A 19977-nucleotide genomic window follows, 5' to 3' on the forward strand; every position below is an offset into this window, starting at 1 on the left:
ATTTTTAATCCTGGCTGCTTAAGAGGAATCATCTGGGGAGTTAAAAAAAAAAGTGATGCCCAGGCCCCATCCCCAGAGGTTCTGATTAAACTGGTCTTGGGTTGGGCCTGGACATCAGGGGTTTTGTTTGTGATACCTGTTTTGATTTGGTTTTCTTGACATTTCTAGGTGATGGTAATTTGCAGCTATAGGATCGAGATCATGAATCTAAACAAATTCTGAAAGTCCCTTGTCTTACAGACCCTCAGCAGTTACCACAGCCCAGACTCATGAAAAAAGAAGGCATAAGATTTTTTTAAAAATGAGACACCTTCATCTAAAGTGCTGAAATTTAAGAGGAATAAGTTGAGCATTCTTTTCCTAAAATTTCACCTGTCCCCTAAAAGTGTCATTTCTGCAAATTGCCGGTGTAGCCTAATGCCAACGATGACAGCTTAGAAAGTGAAAGGTTTTGGCTCTGTGTAGAACAGCCATTTAGATAGGAGTCAAGGTATGTATGTAGGTGCCAGTCTGCACTGCCAGGCTCACTCTGTTGGTAAGCTAGGGAAAATCATTGGAGCCCTCTGAGCCTCAGTTTCCTCCGACGTAAAAATGAGGGTGCTAACACCTGTGCTTTGAACATCACAGTGCTGTTTGGAGGAGCAATAATGAGTGAATGAATTTGAAATCCTTTGGGGAGTGACAAGGCACTCCTCACACAAAATATTTGAGTCCCTATCTAAAACATTCAGAAATAGCGAATTCGAATTGGCCTCTTAACTATTTCAAGCATGTACACATGTATTCAAAATGATAGCACATGGAACTGTGTGTTGGTTTGAAGTCCCTGTCGCATACATAGGTTGAGATCATTTCCTGGGGGAGAGGTGGGGGCGGCAGTGCTTGTAGAAATGGGGACATTAAACACGTAGTGAAAAGCCGAGACACTGTGGAAAACTGAGTCATCAGTCAACAATCATTGTATTCCCAGGGAAGTCTATTAGTAATTGTTGTTATACAGTCCTCCTCCACACATACACACACAACCAGCCAGAGAGGGCCAGACCAGACTGACAAGAATATATTCACATAATTTTGTAGGAAATCATGATGGTGTCAGAAATTGCTGGTCTTTTTTTTTTTTTTTTCATTTCCATTAGAGTCAGAGCCAAACAGTTAGATTTCGTGAAGCTGAGATTTATCTGCTTCTTAGGTGCCTAACAAGACACCTAAATGCCAGAAGGATTTTTGCAAGAGAAATACGAATTCATTTCTCATTTCTCCTAGCTACCATCAAAACTTAGGAAGCCTAGGCCTGAGGGAGTAGAAGGGTTGACGGGTCCACAGTGAGAGCACTGGGGATGAGGGGTCTGGTTCATTACAAATTGGCTTATTAGTGAAAGCTCCACTACTCAGAGAACTTGATCGTGTATTTACGTTAGCTGAATTTCATTGCTCATGGTCAGCCCGTTGTCCTTGATTAGCATAAAATTACTCTCAGTAAAGATTTGCTTGAGTGTAGAGTGACTCATCCTGATGGTTATGATTGTATGCAGTTACCAAATAGGCTTTTGGAAAAAAACATTTCTTGTGAGCTAAATTTCAGTCACCAAAAGGCTAGCAGAAGCCTTAGATGCTCTAATTGCCTTCTCTTCACAGAAAGAAAAGAGTTGCTCCACAAATGAGTACCCGATTTTGTTATTATAAGACGTCAGTAGTGGTGTCTTCTTCAGGTTGGGTCTTGTACATTTGATTATCCCATGAAAGCATTGGAAAACATGGTTTTAAGACTCTGCTGTATGATCTTAGGCCATTATTTAATCTTTTTTTATGGTGGTAAAGATATACAATTTCTACATGTATGACTTAGTGACATTGTTTACATTCTTTAAGTTATGTAACCGTTCTTGCTGTCCTTTTCCAAATTATTCCACCGGAATGAACATAAGCTCAATGCCTCCTAAAGTATAAACTTCCCCCTTCCCTCCTCCTTCCCATCCCTGGTAACCACTAATAAGCTCTGGTTTCTGTGTATTTGCTTATTTCATGTAAATGAGATCATACCATTATTTGTCCTTTTGTGACTGACATTTTACTCGGCATGATGTTTTCAAGGTTCGTCTCTGTTGTGGCCTGCATCACAACTTTGTTTTTCTTTGTGGCTGAGTAATATTCCATTGTGTGTGTATATATATATATATATATTCCACATTTTGTTTATCCATTCATCTGTTGATGGATGTTTTGGTTGTTTCCACTTTTTGGCTATTGTGAAAAGTGCCGCAGTGAACGTTGTTGACAGCTTTGTTTGTGTTCTTGCCTTCACTTTTGGGTTTATACCTAGGATTGGGATTGCTGGGCCATATGGTAGTTCTGTGTTCAATTTTCTGAGGGGAACCACCGAACTTTTCCACAGTGGCTGTAACATTATTTAATCTTAAGGAGTCTTAGCTTTCTTTTCTATAAAATCAGAGGTTAGCTTTAGATGATCTCAAAGCTTCTTCAAGCTAAAAAAAAAAAATCTCATACTGGTGTTCAAGGGTTCTCAGGTTTCTTAAATTTGGTGAGAATAACTCAGACTTTAAACTGTCTTAAGGATTGCAGAGGAAACCCTGGTGGCGTAGTGGTTAAGAGCTACCGCTGCTAACCAAGAGGTTGGCATTTCGAATCTGCCAGGCACTCCTTGGAAACTCTATGGGGCAGTTCTACTCTGTCCTCTATGGTCACTATGAGTCGGAATCGACTCAATGGCAGTGGGTTTGGTTTGGTTAAGGATAGCAGAAAACTAAATTACAGTGCCTCTCTAGAGCAACATCATTTTTTTGTTTATTTTTTTATTGTACTTTAGATGAAGGTTTACAGACCAAACTAGTTTCTCATTAAACAGTTGGTACACATATTGTTTTATGGCATTGGTTAACAACCCCATGACATGTCAACACTCTCCCTTCTCAACTTTGGGTTCCCTATTACTAGCTTTTCTGTCCCCTCCTGCCCTCTAGTCCTTGCCTCTGGGCTGATGTGCCCCTTTAGTCTCGTTTTGTTTTATGGGCCTGTCTACTCTCAGACTGAAGGGTGAACCTCAGGACTGACTTCATTACTGAGCTGAAAGGGTCTCCAGGGGCCATACTCTCAGGGTTTCTCCAGTCCCTGTCAGGCCAGCAAGTCTGGTCTTTTTTTGTAAGTTAGAATTTTGTTCTCCCATTTTTCACCAGTTCTGTCTAGGACCCTCTATTGTGATCCCTGTCAGAGCAGTTAGGAGTGGTAGCTGGGCACCATCTAGTTGTACTGGACTCAGTCTGGTGGAGGCCGTGGTAGATGTAGTCCATTAGTCCTTTGGACTAATCTTTTCTTTGTGTCTTTAGTTTTCTTCATTCTTCCTTGCTCCCGAAGGGGTGAGACCAGTGGAGTATCCTAGATGGCCGCTCACAGGCTTTTAAGACCCCAGATGCTACTCGCCGAAGTAGAATGTAGAACATTTTCTTTATAAACTATGATATGCCAATTGAGCTAGATGTTCCGTGAGTCCATGGTCCCCACAGCCCTCAGCCCAGTAATTCGATCCCTCAGGGACTTTGGATGTGCCTATGGAGCTTCCAGCAATGTCATTATTTTTGAATGATAATTTTCACATTTTAAAATTTGCTCCATTTTTAAATATAGAACTGTGTAACCCAGGATAATACATATTGGGTATTGGAATCAAAAGCAAATAATTAAAATGTTTTCTTTGGAGATGTCAAAGAATTTTATTAGGAGAGAATCATGAACCTCACTTCCGACTCATGGTGACCCCCATGCGTTAGAGTAGAACTGTGCTCCATAGGGTTTTCAAGGACTGATTTTTTGTAAGTAGGTTGCAAGACCTTTCTTCTGAGGTGCCTCTGGGTGGATTCCGACCTCCAACCTTCAGTTAGCAGCCAAGTACGTGAACTATTTCCACCACTCAGGGCACACTTGGAGATAACTACTATTAATATGAGAGCACATATCCTTTCTTTTTTCATGCGTTATTCTGTTTTTTTTTTTTTTTTCAAAAAGAAGAGCATGTTATATATGCTATTTTGTGACTTTAAAAAATTAAAATGACAATCTATGTCATCAAATATGTTTAGAATATGACTGTTAATATAGATGTATATACATAACATACACACATTCTGTTATTCTGGGACATATATTTGCTATACATATTTTTAACCAGTTCCCCTATTATTGGGTATTAAGGTTGTTTACTGTTTTTCTCTATTGTCAATAATAATTCTATTAAGCACCTTTGTAGCCTTTTATACACATTCATGTTCCATGTTTATATTCTTAGGATATGGTTTTAGAAATGGAATTGCTGCGTCATAAAGGAATTCTTATTTTTAATTCCTTTTAGACATAATACCAAATGGCCTCAAGAAGGATTATCCCGATTCCCAAACCTATCAGCAGTGTGTGAGTGCCTGTTTACATGGGCCACAATTTACCCTGAATACGGCATTCTTTTTTATTTCATAGGTAAAAAAGCACTTTTCTGTTTAAATTTTTTTACTTTTGTTACTAGTGGATATTGAACATTTTTCCATGTATTTATGTCGCTATCGTAATTGCAGTTCCCTGTCGATATACTGCTGAAGCCGTTTTTGAATGATCTTCAGCAAATTTTGCTTGCATGGGATATTAATGATATTGTTCTATAATTTCTACATTCAGTTGGATCACCTTTCTTGGGAATAGCCATAAATATGGATCTCTCCCAGTCAGTTGACCAGGAAGCTGTCTTCCATATTTCTTGGCTTAGACAAGTGAGCATCTCCAGCACTACATCTGTTTGTTGAAACATCTCAGTTGATATTCCATCAATTCCTGGAGCCTTGTTTTTCGCCAATGCCTTCAGAGCAGCTTGGACTTCTTCCTTCAGTACCATCTGTTCCTGATCATATGCCACCTCTTGAAATGATTGAATATCGACTAATTCTTTTTGGTATAATGACTCTGTGTATTCCTTCCATCTTCTTTTGATGCTTCCTGGGTCGTTTAATATTTTCCCCATGGAAACCTTCACTATTGCAACTCGAGGCTTGAATTTTTTCTTCGGTTTTTTCAGCTTGAGAAATGCTGAGCGTGTTCCTCCCTTTTGGTTTTCCATCTCCAGCTCTTTGCACATGTCATTATAATACTTTGTCTTCTCGAGCTGCCCTTTGAAATCTTCAGTTCTTTTACTTCATCAATTCTTCCTTTTGCTTTAGTTGCTCGACGCTCAAGAGCAAGTTTCAGAGTCTCTTCTGACATCCATCTTGGTCTTTTCTTTCTTTCCTGTCTTTTCAGTGACCTCTTGCTTTCTTCATGGATGATGTCGTTGATGTCATTCCACAACTCGTGTGGTCTTCGGTCACTAGTATTCAATGCATCAAATCTATTCTTGAGATGGTCTCTAAGTTCAGGTGGGATATACTCAGGGTCATATTTTGGGTCTCGTGGACTTGCTCTGATTTTCTTCAGTTTCAGCTTGAACTTGCATATGAGAAATTGATGGTGTGTTCCACAGTCGGCCCCTGGCCTTGTTCTGACTGATGATATTGAGCTTTTCCATCGTCTCTTTCCACAGATGTAGTCAATTTGATTTCTGTGTGTTCCATCTGGAGAGGTCCATGTGTATAGTCGCCATTTCTGTTGGTGAAAGAAGGTATTTGCAGTGAAGAAGCCGTTGGTCTTGCAAAATTCTATCATTTGATCTCCGGCATTGTTTCTATCACCAAGGCCATATTTTCCAACTACTGATCCTTCTTCTTTGTTTCCAACTTTCACATTCCAATTGCCAGTAATTATCAATGCATCTTGATTGCATGTTCGATCAATTTCAGACTGCAGCAGCTGAGAAAAATCTTCTGTTTCTTCATCTTTGGCCCTAGTGGTTGGTGCGTAAAGTTGAATAATAGTCGTATTAACTGGTTTTCCTTGTAGGAGTATGGATATTTTCCTATCACTGACAGCGTTGTACTTCAGGATAGATCTTGAAATGTTCTTTTTGACAATGAATGCAACACCATTCCTCTTCGAGTTGTCATTCCCAGCATAGTAGACTATATGATTGTCAGATTCAAAATGGCCAATACCAGTCTATTTCAGTTCACTAATGCCTAGGATATCGATGTTTATGCATTCCATTTCATTTTTCATGATTTCCAATTTTCCTAGATTCATACTTCATACATTCCAGGTCCCAATTATTAATGGATATTTGCAGCTGTTTCTTCTGATTTTGAGTCACACCACATCAGCAAATGAAGGTCCCTGAAGCTTTACTCCATCCATGTCATTAAGGTCGACTCTACTTTGAGGAGGCAGCTCTTCCCCAGTCATGTTTTGAGTGCCTTCCAACCTGGGGGGCTCATCTTCCGGCACTGTATCAGACAGTGTTCCGCTGCTATTCATAAGGTTTTCAGAAGAGGACGTGAAACCAGGGATGTCATTGCTGATATCAGATGGATCCTGGCTGAAAGCAGAGAATACCAGAACGATGTTTACCTGTGTTCTATTGAGTATGGAAAGGCGTTCGACTGTGGGGATCGTAGCAAATTATGGATAGCATTGCGAAGAATGGGAATTCCGGAACACTTAATTGTGCTCATGAGAAACCTTTACATAGATCAAGAGGCAGTTGTTTGGACAGAACAAGGGGACACTGATTGGTTTAAAGTCAGGAAAGGTGTGCGTCAGGGTTGTATTCTTTCACCATACCTATTCAATCTGTACTCTGAGCAAATAACCCGAGAAGCTGGACTATATGAAGAAGAACAGGGCATCAGGATTGGAGGAAGACTCATTAACAACCTGAGTTATGCAGATGGCACAACCTTGCTTGCTGAAAGTGAAGAGGAGTTGAAGATCTAATGAAGATCAAAGACCACAGCCTTCAGTATGGATTACATGTCAACATAAAGAAAACAAAAATCCTCAGAACTGGACCAATGAGCAACATCATGATAAACGAAGATTGAAGTTGTCAAGGATTTCATTTTACTTGGATCCACAATCAACAGCCATGGAAGCAGCAGTCAAGAAATCAGACAACGCATTGCATTGGGTAAATCTGCTGCAAAGGACCTCTTTAAAGTGTTGAATAACAATGATGTCACCTTGAAGACTAAGGTTCACCTGACCCAAGCCATGGTATTTTCAATCACATCATATCCATGTGAAAGCTGGACAGTGAATAAGAAAGACCGAAGAAGAGTTGACACCTTTGAATTGTAGTGTTTGCGAAGAATGTTGAATATACCACGGACTGCCAAAAGAACGAACAAATCTGTCTTGGACGAAGTACAGTCAGAATTCTCCTTAGAAGCAAGGATGGTGAGACTGCGTCTTACATACTTTGGGCATGTTGTCAGGAGGGATCAGTCCCTGGAGAAGGACATCATGCTTGGCAGAGTCCAGGGTCAGCGGAAAAGAGGAAGACCCTCAACGAGGTGGACTGACACAGTGGCTGCAGCAGTGAGCTCAAGCATAACGATTGTAAGGATGGCTCAGGACTGGGCAGTGTTTCGTTCTGTTGTGCATAGGGTCGCTATGAGTTGGAATCGACTCGACAGCACCTAACAACAACAACAATTGTGAATCACACTTCCAAGTCCCTTGCCTATTTTTCTATCAGGCACAGAATGTACATAGAGCATACTTACACCTTTCAAAACACTTATTCACATATTCCTACTTTAGTCTTCTTAGATTGTACAGTCTCCTCATATATGATGTATTTTAACCCTGTGTCTGCTGTACGGATTGCAGTTTTTTTTTTCTGGTTTGTAATTCGCCTTTTAATTTTGTTTGTGATGGCTTTATGATATACAGGACTTTTCCAATGTTTATAGAGCTGCTCGTGACTCTCTTCCCTACCCTGGAGCCAATATGACCGAGAATGAGTACCTGATCTAAACTGGGTTAAGTTGGTTATTGTTACTGAGAATTTGGACTTGAAACATTGAGATGCTGAGTCATTTACATGATTGGGAAAGGCACCTGAAATAAAAGGCCATAGAGTGTTGGCCCAGAGTTACTTTCATGATATGCACCAGCCTCATGCAAGCCATAGATATGGAAGAGTGATCTCTTCAAGATTTCAGAGAAAGCTACCCTGTAGCTAGAACAGTGAAGCCGATGTGTAGAGAAAAAAGGAGGCAAAAGACCATAAAAAAACAAAACAAAAAAACCATAAGGCAGAGGGAATTTGGACTGGGGGGATATCAGACCAAACGGAGGTGTGGAGTGAGGTTCTTCACTGAAGATAAGAGAGTTAGTTGAAAGTTTTCATACTGAACATTGAGAGTCCACAGCCTCATTCTCTCTATTGGTACCCAAAGCAGTGGCCCAGAAGATTAGGGATTGGAGAAATCTCTCTGTGGAAACTGGCCCCAGACAAAATGGCATTAGTGCACACACACACATTTAGGTGTCTCTAGCAGGAAGTCCTGTCCATCAAATATAGAAATTCCCATTAGCTTACTTGTGACTCAGCATAAAATATGAATGAATAGCTAGTAATTACAACACGTTTAAGCAAAGCTCTAATATTAAAAACAGAGTTCACAACGACCAAAGGTAAAGAATTTAGAGGAAATAGAGACAGGGAATGGAAGAAATCGTAAACTAACATAGTAACTTACTTTTATGATAATGGAAAAAAAGTCCCATCACTAAACAAGAACAGGATGATATTTTCAAGGAATATTCAGAAAACAAGGAAGAGCTCTTGGCACTTAAATACATAGCTGCTGGTGTGAAAATTTAATAGCTGGATTGGTGGAGACATTTCATGAAATCTCCATGAAAATGAAAATCAAAAGACAGAAAGATGTCTAACAAGGGAGTAAAGACAAGGAAATTAGAAAATGAATTCAGAAAGCCAAATACCTGACTAATTAAAGCCCTAGAAAGGGAGAACAGTGAAATCCTAGAGAAGAAAATCAGAGAGTGTATGAGAAAAATTCCTAGCACTGAAAGAGATGAATTCCCCCATGAAAAGAATGACCGTGGAATATCCACAGATCAAAACCTCAAATGTTCACTCGCATAGAGGAGGGTGAATAGTAACTGTTGATAAAAATTAGTGTCAGATTTGTACAACATGTAGTGTGACACCTATTTTCAGCTTAAATCAGAGCCTGGAAGTGTTTGTTACAACTGTATTTTCTTTTGAGTCCATCACTTGGGACACACACACACACACACACACAGGTACAAGCATAGAAGAGAATAATGAGAAGAACTTACTCATTTTAGGTAGTAGGATTATGACTGATTTTTACCCTCTGTATATTTTTCTGCCTTTTCCAAATACTCAGTTAAGATGTGCATTTATTTTATAATAAGGAAAAGTAAACTGTATAAAAATTTTAAGTGTTCATTGCATTTCGCCTGTATTGTTACTGTGGTTTCAGAAATTCAGTAGGCTTTGCCACATTACCACTTTCAGGAAAAGCAGTGTGGCTAGTAGTATTACCTGGCCGCAAAAGAGCTTTCGCCAAGATGGACTAGGTATGAGCCTCCAGGGTCCTTTTTTTGGTAAAGATCAAAATGCAGTACTGCGCAGGAGATCTGCTTATTAGATGTCGGGCACACTCTCTGTAGAACCAAAATAACTCTTCAGAAATTTCCTGCCAAATTCACAGCTAAACTGTTATGCAAATGTAACTACAGCTAAATTAAAAGTGCTGAAATGATACAGCCAACAGTCTTTGAAGTAGGATTGCTTTCAGTGGTGTAGGCGGAAAGGTTGGGACGTTTTAAAGAAAACAAGATGCGTCACACTTCAGTTTGCTTCCTGTTGGGTTGTGAGGTTTATAGTATACAGGAGAGAAAAAACGATACGCGACAGTAAAAAAGAGCCAGGAGAAAGGAAAGGATAGGGTTAAGTGAGGTTGGAGCAGCCAAGCCCTTATAAAACGAAACAAAACAAAAAAAAACTGGACGTGAACTTATTGCAGGCTGAGTTTGTAAGCCTTATGATCTATGCACTAAAAAGGAATGCTAGCTTTTGTGTTGTATATGTTATTTAGGTCTTGCTGTTCACTGTTGCTGCATTTGTCTCGCCTCTGAGTAGGTTTTAAAATATATTTTATACGTTCCCAAGGGCAGAGACCCTGTCTTATACTTCCTGTTACTTGTCATTAAGCTTCAGGCTCTAAGATGGCAAACTCTATCTTTTCCATAGTTGTACTCCAAGATGCTAGTTCAGTGCCTGACACATAGTAAGTACCCAGTATTAGCTGAATGAATGAATGAACTGGTGCCTTGCACATAGTAGACATTCAGTAGATAGGTACTGAAGTAGTTATGTTGTTAATTCACTTAGTCATCCCACAAGTATTTCTGGAGTGTCTGCTGTGTGCCAGGTACCCTTCTAGGTGCTGGGGACATGGCAGTGAACAAAATAAAGTCCCTGCTCTCCTGGCAGTTAACATTCTAATGAAACAGATACCCTCCAGACAAAATATTTGAGGGTAATTTTCATTTTTCATGGACATAAATGACAACTTTTCCTTATTTTCATTGCTACAATCCTCAGCCACTCCTTGGTGCATTGGGCTGACATTTCGCTTCTGTGGTGCTTCACTTTGGTAGGTGAATGTGATTAAAAGTGGTAGAAGGTACCTGAAACCAGAAGAACTAGATGGTGCCCGGCTACAACCGATGACTGCCCTGACAGGGAACACGACAGAGAACCCCTGAGGGAGCAGGAGAGCAGTGGGATGCAGACCCCAAATTCTCGTAAAAAGACCAGACTTAATGGTCTGACTGAGACTAGAAGGACCCTGGTGGTCATGGCCCCCAGACCTTCTGTTGGCCCAGGACAGGAACCATTCCTGAAGCCAACTCTTCAGATGTGGATTGGACTGGACAGTGGGTTGGAGAGGGATGCTGGTGAGGATTGAGCTTCTTGGATCAGGTGGACACTTGAGACTATGTAAGCATCTCCTGCCTGGAGGGGAGATGAGAGGGTAAAGGGGGTTAGAAGCTGGCCGAATAGACACGAAAAGAGAGAGTGGAGGGAAGGAGTGCTATCTCATTAGGGGGAGAGCAACTAGGAGCATATAGCAAGGTGTATATAAGTTTTTGTGTGAGAGACTGACTTGATCTGTAAACTTTCACTTAAAGCACAATAAAAAAAAAGTGGTTTAAGGTGACCAGTGTAAGCACACATAATTATTGTAAATTGGAGGACATTCCAAGATAATACCTGAAGACTGCATCCTGTGAACAAGGAGAGAGTTGGTTTCCAGTAGAAACAGATTTCTTTTATTGACAAAGATGAATTGTCCCACTATGAGTCTCCTCTTTTTAATTTCCTGGCCAGTCAAGATCAATCAATACTCCTTAGACAGCAGCCATTTGATGCTCTGACAAGTGTTACTTTTTGGAGGCCGTTCTTTAAGCTTCTCGTTAATGAAAAACAGTACTGTACCATTTCTCACCACTTCCACCCTGTTTCCTGGCCTTGCTCCTTCTGGTCCTGATACTACAAACGGCTGAAATCAGTACATTGTGATATTACGCAAATGTGCACTGGCAGATTGAGCTAAGAATAAGGTGCATTTGGCTATTTTGCTTTATTTGGTATATAGATGAGTTTGGCTTTTTAAAATTATTATTAAAGAAACTTAGACTTGTAAAAATATTTCTGCCTTAGAAATGTCTGTCCCTGTGAAGTTCACATAAACACCAATCTGTGGAGCAACCTTAAACTTGCTGAGTTTAGAACTGGGAACTCAGGGAGGAAAGCAAAAGGGACATCAGGAAAGCAGATACTAGCATTTCTTCCGATATCCTTTTGGATGAGTGAGAGCAGTATGGGCAGCATGCCCAGCACAGCTTGGTAGATTCAGGCCTGGTCGATTTCCTGTAGCCCAAAGGTGCTGATTATGGTTCGCTGCAACCCCAGAGGGAGCTTTATAGTGCCATATTGCAGAGCTGGGAACTTGGCCTTGTCCTGGTCAACAATTTTTTAATGATTTGGGTGAGGACATTCATAACATACATATAAAGTCTGTTTATGACAAGAATTTGGTGGGCAGAGTGAACGTATTGTTATGACATAATCCGGACCTGTGAAGATCTCTAAGCTAGACTGTTGGCCTGAATCTAAAAGATGAACCTTAATAGATATAAATGAATGTAAAAAGATGCATTTGTATCTTAAAAAAAAAAAAAAGTTGTGAAAATGTAGTTTAGAGAACTGTTACCTTATTTTAGGGTCCCTGGATGGTGCAAAGGAGCCCTGGTGGTGCAGTGGTTAACCCTCAGCTGCTAACTGGAAGGTCAACAGTTGGAATCCACCAGCTACTCTGTGGGAGAAAGATGTAGCAGTCTGCTTCTGTAAAAGATTTTTAGGCTGGGAAACCCTATGGGGCAGTTCTACTCTGTCCTACAGGGTCGCTATGAGTTGGAATCGACTCGAAGGCAGTGGGTAGTTTGAGTGGTGCCAACGGCTTGCACTCCTCTAGTAATCGAAAGGTTGGCAGTTTGAATCCACCCAGAGGCACCACAAAAGAAAAGGCCTGATAATCTGCTTCTGTAAAGACTACAGCCAAACAAAAAACCCTGTGGATCTCAGTTCTACTCTGTAACACATGACGTGGCCATGGCTCCCAATCTACTCAACAGCAGTGGGCTTGGTTTTTGGTTTCCTGTAAATTTTAGGGGAATTCTTTACTAATGATCAAGGTACACTCCTTCTCCTTTCCAGCTTTAAATTGATTACTATTTTTATTTTTGGTGAAAATACAATAAAACATAACCTATTCAACAGTTTTCCCATGTACAGTTGATTAACCATGGTTACATACTTCACATTGTGTCACTGTTCTCCTGATCTCTGCCAATATTGTTTTGCCACCATGAGCTTAGGCTCCTTGCCCCGTAAAGCTCTCACCTGCATGTTAGAGTTACTGTTGTCCATTTAATCCCATCTAGATAATTCTTTAAAAGAGTGAAATGCTCAAAGCAAGCATTCTTTATTAAATGAGCTAAATCATTGTTTAGAGATGACTTCATGGAATCATTTTAGGTTCAAGGCTTAAAAGTTGTTTTCTGTGCCGTAGATTCAGGGTTTCCTCTACTTGATTATTTTTGTAAGGCAGCAAGTAGAAGATTTTGAACTCTACAAGAAAGTTAAGAGTTTTCCCACAAAGGCCTTTTCTACTAAAGATAATATTAAGCAATAATTTATTTTTTACGTATAAATGGTTTTTCAATCTTCTGGGTAACATTTCTTTCTTTTGTTTTAAAAGCCTGAAAAGTGTAAATCCCACCTCTCTCCTCCTCCTCAAAAGAGTCAAGCTTCTTGGGCAGAGTAGACCTGACTCCTTTCATAACCAAGATGATTGCCAGTCTGCATGGCTAATTACATGTCTAATTGCAAGTTTTCCTTTCTCCTTTGGGAAGCGAGAAGTGGGCTTCTTCTCTGTTTAAGAATTCCAAGGTAACATACATCTTGTCTCAGGACAAAAACAAGATAGAACATTTTTGCAGAGTATCTCGTTTTCGTTTTCTTCACTCATAATGCATGTAATGCATAAATTATCACTTGGAAATTGTATGGCCCAGGCCTGGTGAAACCACTCTCTAGGAATATGACTGACAGTTTATTTAGCCTATTTTGCTTCTAGATGAAGGATTGTTACATGGCAAATGGCAGAAAGCTCCTGGCTTGGAAGTAAAGGATTTTTCAGAGGTCTCCTGGCACAGTCCTAGAAGGTGTATACCTGAAAAAAAAAATACATTTTTCATTTATTGGAAGTCAGAAATTAGTATAAAATGTGGGTTCTAATGAAGGCAAATGTAGCCTTGGTTTGGAGGAATCAAAATAGAATTTCCAAGAGAAACAGGGACTGGTTCTGCTTTGCTGTATATTAGTTAGACCGTCCTGGTATATTGTGTTCTGAATTGGACACCATATTTTCAGAGGGAGGTAGACAAACGAGCATAGCCACATACTGCCACCATAGGGAAGGTAAGAAGTCTGAAATGGTTGTGATATAGGGAACACATGGAAAACCTGGGGATGTAGGGAGGAAAAGACTAAGGAAGGTCATGGCTTCAGTTGGAGAAGGTCTAACCGCAAAAAAGTCAAACCAAGCCTGTTGCCATAGAGTCAATTCCAACTCATAGCGACCCTGTAGGACAGGGTAGAGGTGCCCCATAGGGTTTCTAAGAGGCAGCTGGTGGATTCGAGCTGCTGACCTTTTGGTTAGTAGCCTGAGCTCTTAACTACTGCACCACCAGGGCTCCAAACAGCAAAGGAGGAATGGAAATATTCTCTGGGCTCCACAGATCAGAAGTAGGACTGAGAAGTTGAAGTTTCAGGGAGGCAAATTATAGCTCAATTCAGGAAAGACCCGTGTAGCAAACCTCTCTAAAAATGGAATGGGCTATCATAGCAGATCGCTATGAGTCGGAATCAACTCGATGGCAGTAGGTTTGGTTTGGTTTTGGTTTTTATCATAGCGGATGCAGATGTCCCTATTACTGGAGGAGCTCAAGCACCATAGGAATGTGCTTGTAGAGGGAATCCGAGCATTAGATGGGATTGGGACAGATGAGTCCTGTGGTCTCTGTCCTAATATTCTAAACCTGACGCTGAGATAAGAAGATAAAGCTTTATACATAAAGCTTTATGTATAAGTAGTAACTGAAGTCATTTATTTATAAGACTCTTTGAAGTATACACATTAAAAATTGCAATAGGCTCAGGCTCTGGAAGAACCTACAGATAAAGTAGTTGTGGAGATTGTAAAACGCCTGTCACTGAAGGATCTTTCAAGTGGCCTTCTATCTTTAAATAGAAGAAGAAACGCAGTGGATATTTGGTATTTAACTTCAGATTAGAAACAAGCCTGAATACAAGTATTAGTATTGTGGACAGAATTGAATGGTTGGATTCAGATGAAAAAGAGCGATGGGCTACTGCCTTCTCTGGATAAAAGGAGGAAGGGGTTGCTGAGAAGCATAGAGCATCAAAGGACTAATGGACTTGGCTTCTGAAGCCCAGTAAATCTCTGCAAGCCTTCCTTCAATGAAACTGAGTTCTATTTATCATTAAAGGAGAAAGCTAAAAGCATGAAAATTCACATCCTGTTCTCTAGGGACCTTGTTGAAGCTGTCACTGAGGTTCGGAACATTTTGGTTTTTTTTTTTTTCTTGCCCTCTTTTTTTTAAAAATTGTACTTTATGTAAAGGTTTATAAAACAAACTAGTTTCTCCTTAAACAATACACATTGTTTTGTGACATTGGTTGCCAACCCTACAAAATGTCAACACTCTCCCCTTCTGAGAGGCATACTTTTGAACATTAAAATAATATTTTTGTTCTTGCCTGCCACCTCATGTCTTATCAGTTAACAAGTTCTCTTGTCTCTTCCTCTACAATGTCTCTTATATTGTTCCTGTATTATTATTCTACAGTGACCTGAATATTACAGTATTCTAATTGGAAAGACCTATTAAAATAAAAATTCACACATTCTTTTTTAAAATATTTCTATTGTGCTTTAAGTGAAAGTTTGCAAATCAAGTCAGTGTCATACAAAACCTTATATACACATTGCTATATATTCCTAGTTGCTCTGCCCCTAATGAGACACCACACTCCTTCTCTCCACCCTGTATTTCCGTGTCCATTCAGCCAGCTCCTGTCCCCCTCGGCCTTCACATCTCCCCTCCAGACAAGAGCTGCGCACAGTCTCATGTGTCTACTTGAGCCAAGAAGCCCACTCCCCACCAATATCGTTTTCTGTCTTATAGTCCAGTCCAATCCCAGCCTGAAGAGTTGGCTTTGGGAATGATTTCTGTCTTGGGCTAACAGAAGGTCTGGGGACCATGACCTCCGGGGTCCCTCCATTCTCAGCCAGACCATTAAGTCTGGTCTTTTTACGAGAATTTGAGATCTGCATCCCACTGCTCTCCTGCTCCTTCAGGGATTCTCTGTTGTGCTCCCTGTCGTGGCAGTCATTGGTCGTAGCCGGGCACCATCTAGTTCTTCTGGTCTCAGGCTGATGTAGTCTCTGGTTTATGTGGCCAGTTCTGACTCTTGGGCTTACACATACCTTGTGTTCATTCTCCTTTGCTTCATGTGGGTTGAGACCAATTGGTGCATCTTAGATGGCTGCTTGCTAGCGTTTGAGACCCCAGATGCCACTCTCCAAAATGGGATGCAGAATGTTTTCTTAGTAGATTTTGTTATGCCAGTTGACCTAGATGTACCCTGAAACCATGGCCCCCAAACCCCGCCCCCGCCACAATGGCCTTTGAAGTGTTCAGTTTATGCAGGAAACTTCTTTGCTTTTGGTTTAGTCCAGTTGTGCTGACCTCTCCTATATTGTGTCTTGTCCTTCCGTTCACCTAAATTTAGTTCTTGTCTACTATCTAATTAGTGAATACCCCCTCCCTCCCTCCCCACTCTCGTAACAATCAAAGAATATTTTCTTCTCTGTTTAAACTATTTTTGGAGTTCTTATAATACTGGTCTCATACAATATTTGTCCTTTTGCAACTGACTAATTTTATTCAGCATAATGCCTTCCAGATTCCTGCATGTTATGAAATGTTTCACAGATTCATCGTTGTTCTTTATCGTTGTTCTTTATTCCATTGTGTGAATATACCATAATTTATTTATCCATGCATCTGTTGATGGGCACCTTGGCTGGTTCCATTTTTTGCTATTGTAAACAGTGCTGCAGTGAACATGGATGTGCATATATCTGTTTGTGTAAAGGCTCTTATTTCTCTAGGGTATATTCCAAGAAGTGGGATTGCTGGATCGTATGGAAGTTCTATTTCTAGCTTTTTAAGGAAGCGCCAAATTGATTTCCAAAGTGGTTGTACCATTTTACATTCCCACCAGCAGTGTATAAGTGTTTGTCTCCCCATAACGTCTCCAACATTTATTATTTTGTGTTTTTTTGGATTAATGCCAGCCTTGTTGGAGTGAGATGGAATCTCATTGTAGTTTTGATTTGAATTTCCCTAATGGCTAATGATCGTGAGCGTTTCCTCATGTATCTGTAAGCTACCTGATAATGTCTTCTTTAGTGAAGTGTCTGTTCATATCTTTTGCCCATTTTTTAATTGGGTTATTTGTCTTTTTGCAATTCAATTTTTGCAGTATCATGTAGGTTTTAGAGATCAGGCGCAGATCGGAAATGTCATAGGTAAAAACTTTTTCCGAATCTGTAGGTAATCTTTTTATTCTTTTGGTGAAGTCTTTGGATGAGCATAGGAGTTTGATTTTTAGGAGCTCCCAGTTATCTGCTTTTTCTTCTGCATTGTTAGTAAAGTTGTGTATACTGTTTATGCCATGTATTAGGGCTGCTAACGTTGTCCCTATTTTTTTCTTCCATGATCTTTATCATTTTAGATTTTATATTTAGGTTTTTGATCCATTTTGAGTTAGTTTTTGTGCATGGTGTGAGGTATGGGTCTTTGGTTTGTTTTTTTGTTGATGGATATCCAGTTATGCCAGTACCATTTGTTAAAGAGACTGTCTTTTCCCCATTTAACTGACTTTGGGACTTTGTCAAATATCAGCTGCTCGTATGTGGATGGATTTATGGCTGTTCCATTGGTCTATGTACCAGTTGTTGTAGCAGTACCAGGCTGTTTTGACTACCACGGTGGTATAATATGTTCTAAAATCAGGTAGTGTGAGGCCTCCCACTTTGTTCTTCTTTTTCAGTAATGTTTTACTTATCCAGGGCCTCTTTCCCTTCCATATGAAGTTGGTGATTTGTTTCTCCATCTCATTAGAAAATGTCATTGGTATTTGGATCTGAATTGCATTGTATCTATAGATTGCTTTGGGCAGAATAGACATTTTTACAATGTTGAGTCTTCCTATCCATGAGCAAGGTGTGTTTTTCCACTTATGTAGGTCTCTTTTGGTTTCTTGCAGTAGTGTCTTGTAGTTTTCTTTGTTTAGGTCTTTTATATCTCTGGTTAGATTTATTCCTAAGTATTTTATCTTCTTAGGGGCTGTTGTAAATGGTATTGATTTGGTGATTTCCTCTTCGTTGCTCTCTTTGTTGGTGTAGAGGAATCCAACTGATTTATATATGTTTATCTTGTATCCTGATACTCTGCTGAACTCTTCTATTAGTTTCAGTAGTTTTCTTGAGGATTCTTTAGGGTTTTCTGTGTATAAGATCAGATCATCTGCAAAGAGAGATACTTTTACTTCTTCTTTGCCAATTTGGATGCCCTTTATTTTTTTTTTTTATTTCTTTACTTAGCCTAATTGCTCTGGCTAAGACCTCCAGCAAAATGTTGAATAAGAGTGGTGGTAAAGGGCATCCTTGTCTGATTCCTTTTCTCAATGGGAATGGTTTCAGTCTCTGTTGAGGATGATGTTGGCTTTGTATAAATGCCCTTTATCATGTTTAGGAAAAATTCACACATTAAATATCACAAAAAAGTCTCCCATCCCTGTACACGCATGCCTTTGCAATATAACTTTGTTTCAGCCTCCAGCAAGAGGTAGCTTATTTTCCCACTTCTTGAACCCGGGATGTCTTGTGTTTTCTTTGACCAGTAGAACATGGTAGAATTGTCATTGTTTGATCCAAAACTAGGCCTTGAGAAGTGATGCAGCTTCTACACTCACTTGCTTGGAACACTACAGCCTTGTAAAAAATCTGGAGCTAATAAACTCCTTGAGTATGAGACACCAAGTGGAGAGACAGAACATGTGGGGAGAAAAAGAGGCTTAGTTCTCCCAGCTTCAGCAGCTCTCACAGCTGGGGCCCCGTGACATGTGATGGATGCCATTGAGGACCAGTCAGCCCCAGCCAAGCCACCAACTGACTGCAAATACATAAGTGGGTCCAGCCTGCATCATGTGAAGCAGAGATGAACCATGCCAGCTGAGCCCTGCCCTAACTGCAAAACCACAAAACCATGAACAAACTTACGCAGCAATAGATAACTGGATATGTATTTTTATCCAGCAAATTATGCCTCTAAAAATAGTTCTGTGTGAAGATGTGTGCACATATGTTCACTACAGTGTTTCTAACAAGTATGAAAATTGAAAACAAATGTCCTTCAGCAGGGGACTGGTTAAATGAATTACTTAAAAAAAAAAACAAACCCGTTGCCATCAAGTCGATTCTGACTCATAGCAACCCTATAGGACAGAGTAGAACTGTCCCATAGAGTTTCCAAGGAGCACCTGGTGGACTCAAACTGCCAGCCTTTTGGTTAGCAGCTATAGCACTTAACCACTATGCCACTAGGGTTTCCAAATGAGTTATAGTATAACTATATAATGGAATATTCAGTAGCACTGTAAAGGAATGAAATGTTTTTGTACGTGTGTGGAGAGATGTTCAAGGTATATTGTTAAGGGAAGAAGCAATGTTCAGAACAGTGTGCGGTTTAACCACATTGTGCAAATGGACAAGGACAGGCATACATATATATGTTTCATATGCAATAAAAACTGTCCAGAAGGATGCACAAGAATCTGTTAACAGTAGCTCCGAGGAGTTGAGCTGAATGTTGAGGTGGGGAAGAGAAATTAATATCCTTTATTCTTTTGAATCTTTTACTTTGAGAGTATATTACTTAAAAATACCAATTAAAAAAAATACACAGGCTTTAATTATCCCCTCTGCCTCCAATCTCTACTCTTTGCCGTCCATCCTGTATAGTGTTATTGTTAGTTGCCACGGAATTGGCCCTGACTCATGGTGACTTTATGTATAACAGAACGAGACATTGCCCAGTCCTGTGCCATCTCCATGATCATTGGTATGTTTGAGTCCACTGTTGTGGCTGTTGTCACCAGGCTAATATAATTAAGACACCCCTTTTATTATGTTATGCCTCTGCTCACTAACTCTCCACTGTCTTGCAATGGTCTTCACAGTCAGGTATGTTCTGTTTATATATTTTATCTCAAAAAACAAGGGGGAAAAATTCTACTTATGTTTAATACATGGACATTCACCAACA

Source organism: Elephas maximus, chromosome X, assembly GCF_024166365.1.
Source record: "Elephas maximus indicus isolate mEleMax1 chromosome X, mEleMax1 primary haplotype, whole genome shotgun sequence".
Classification (NCBI taxonomy): domain Eukaryota; kingdom Metazoa; phylum Chordata; class Mammalia; order Proboscidea; family Elephantidae; genus Elephas; species Elephas maximus.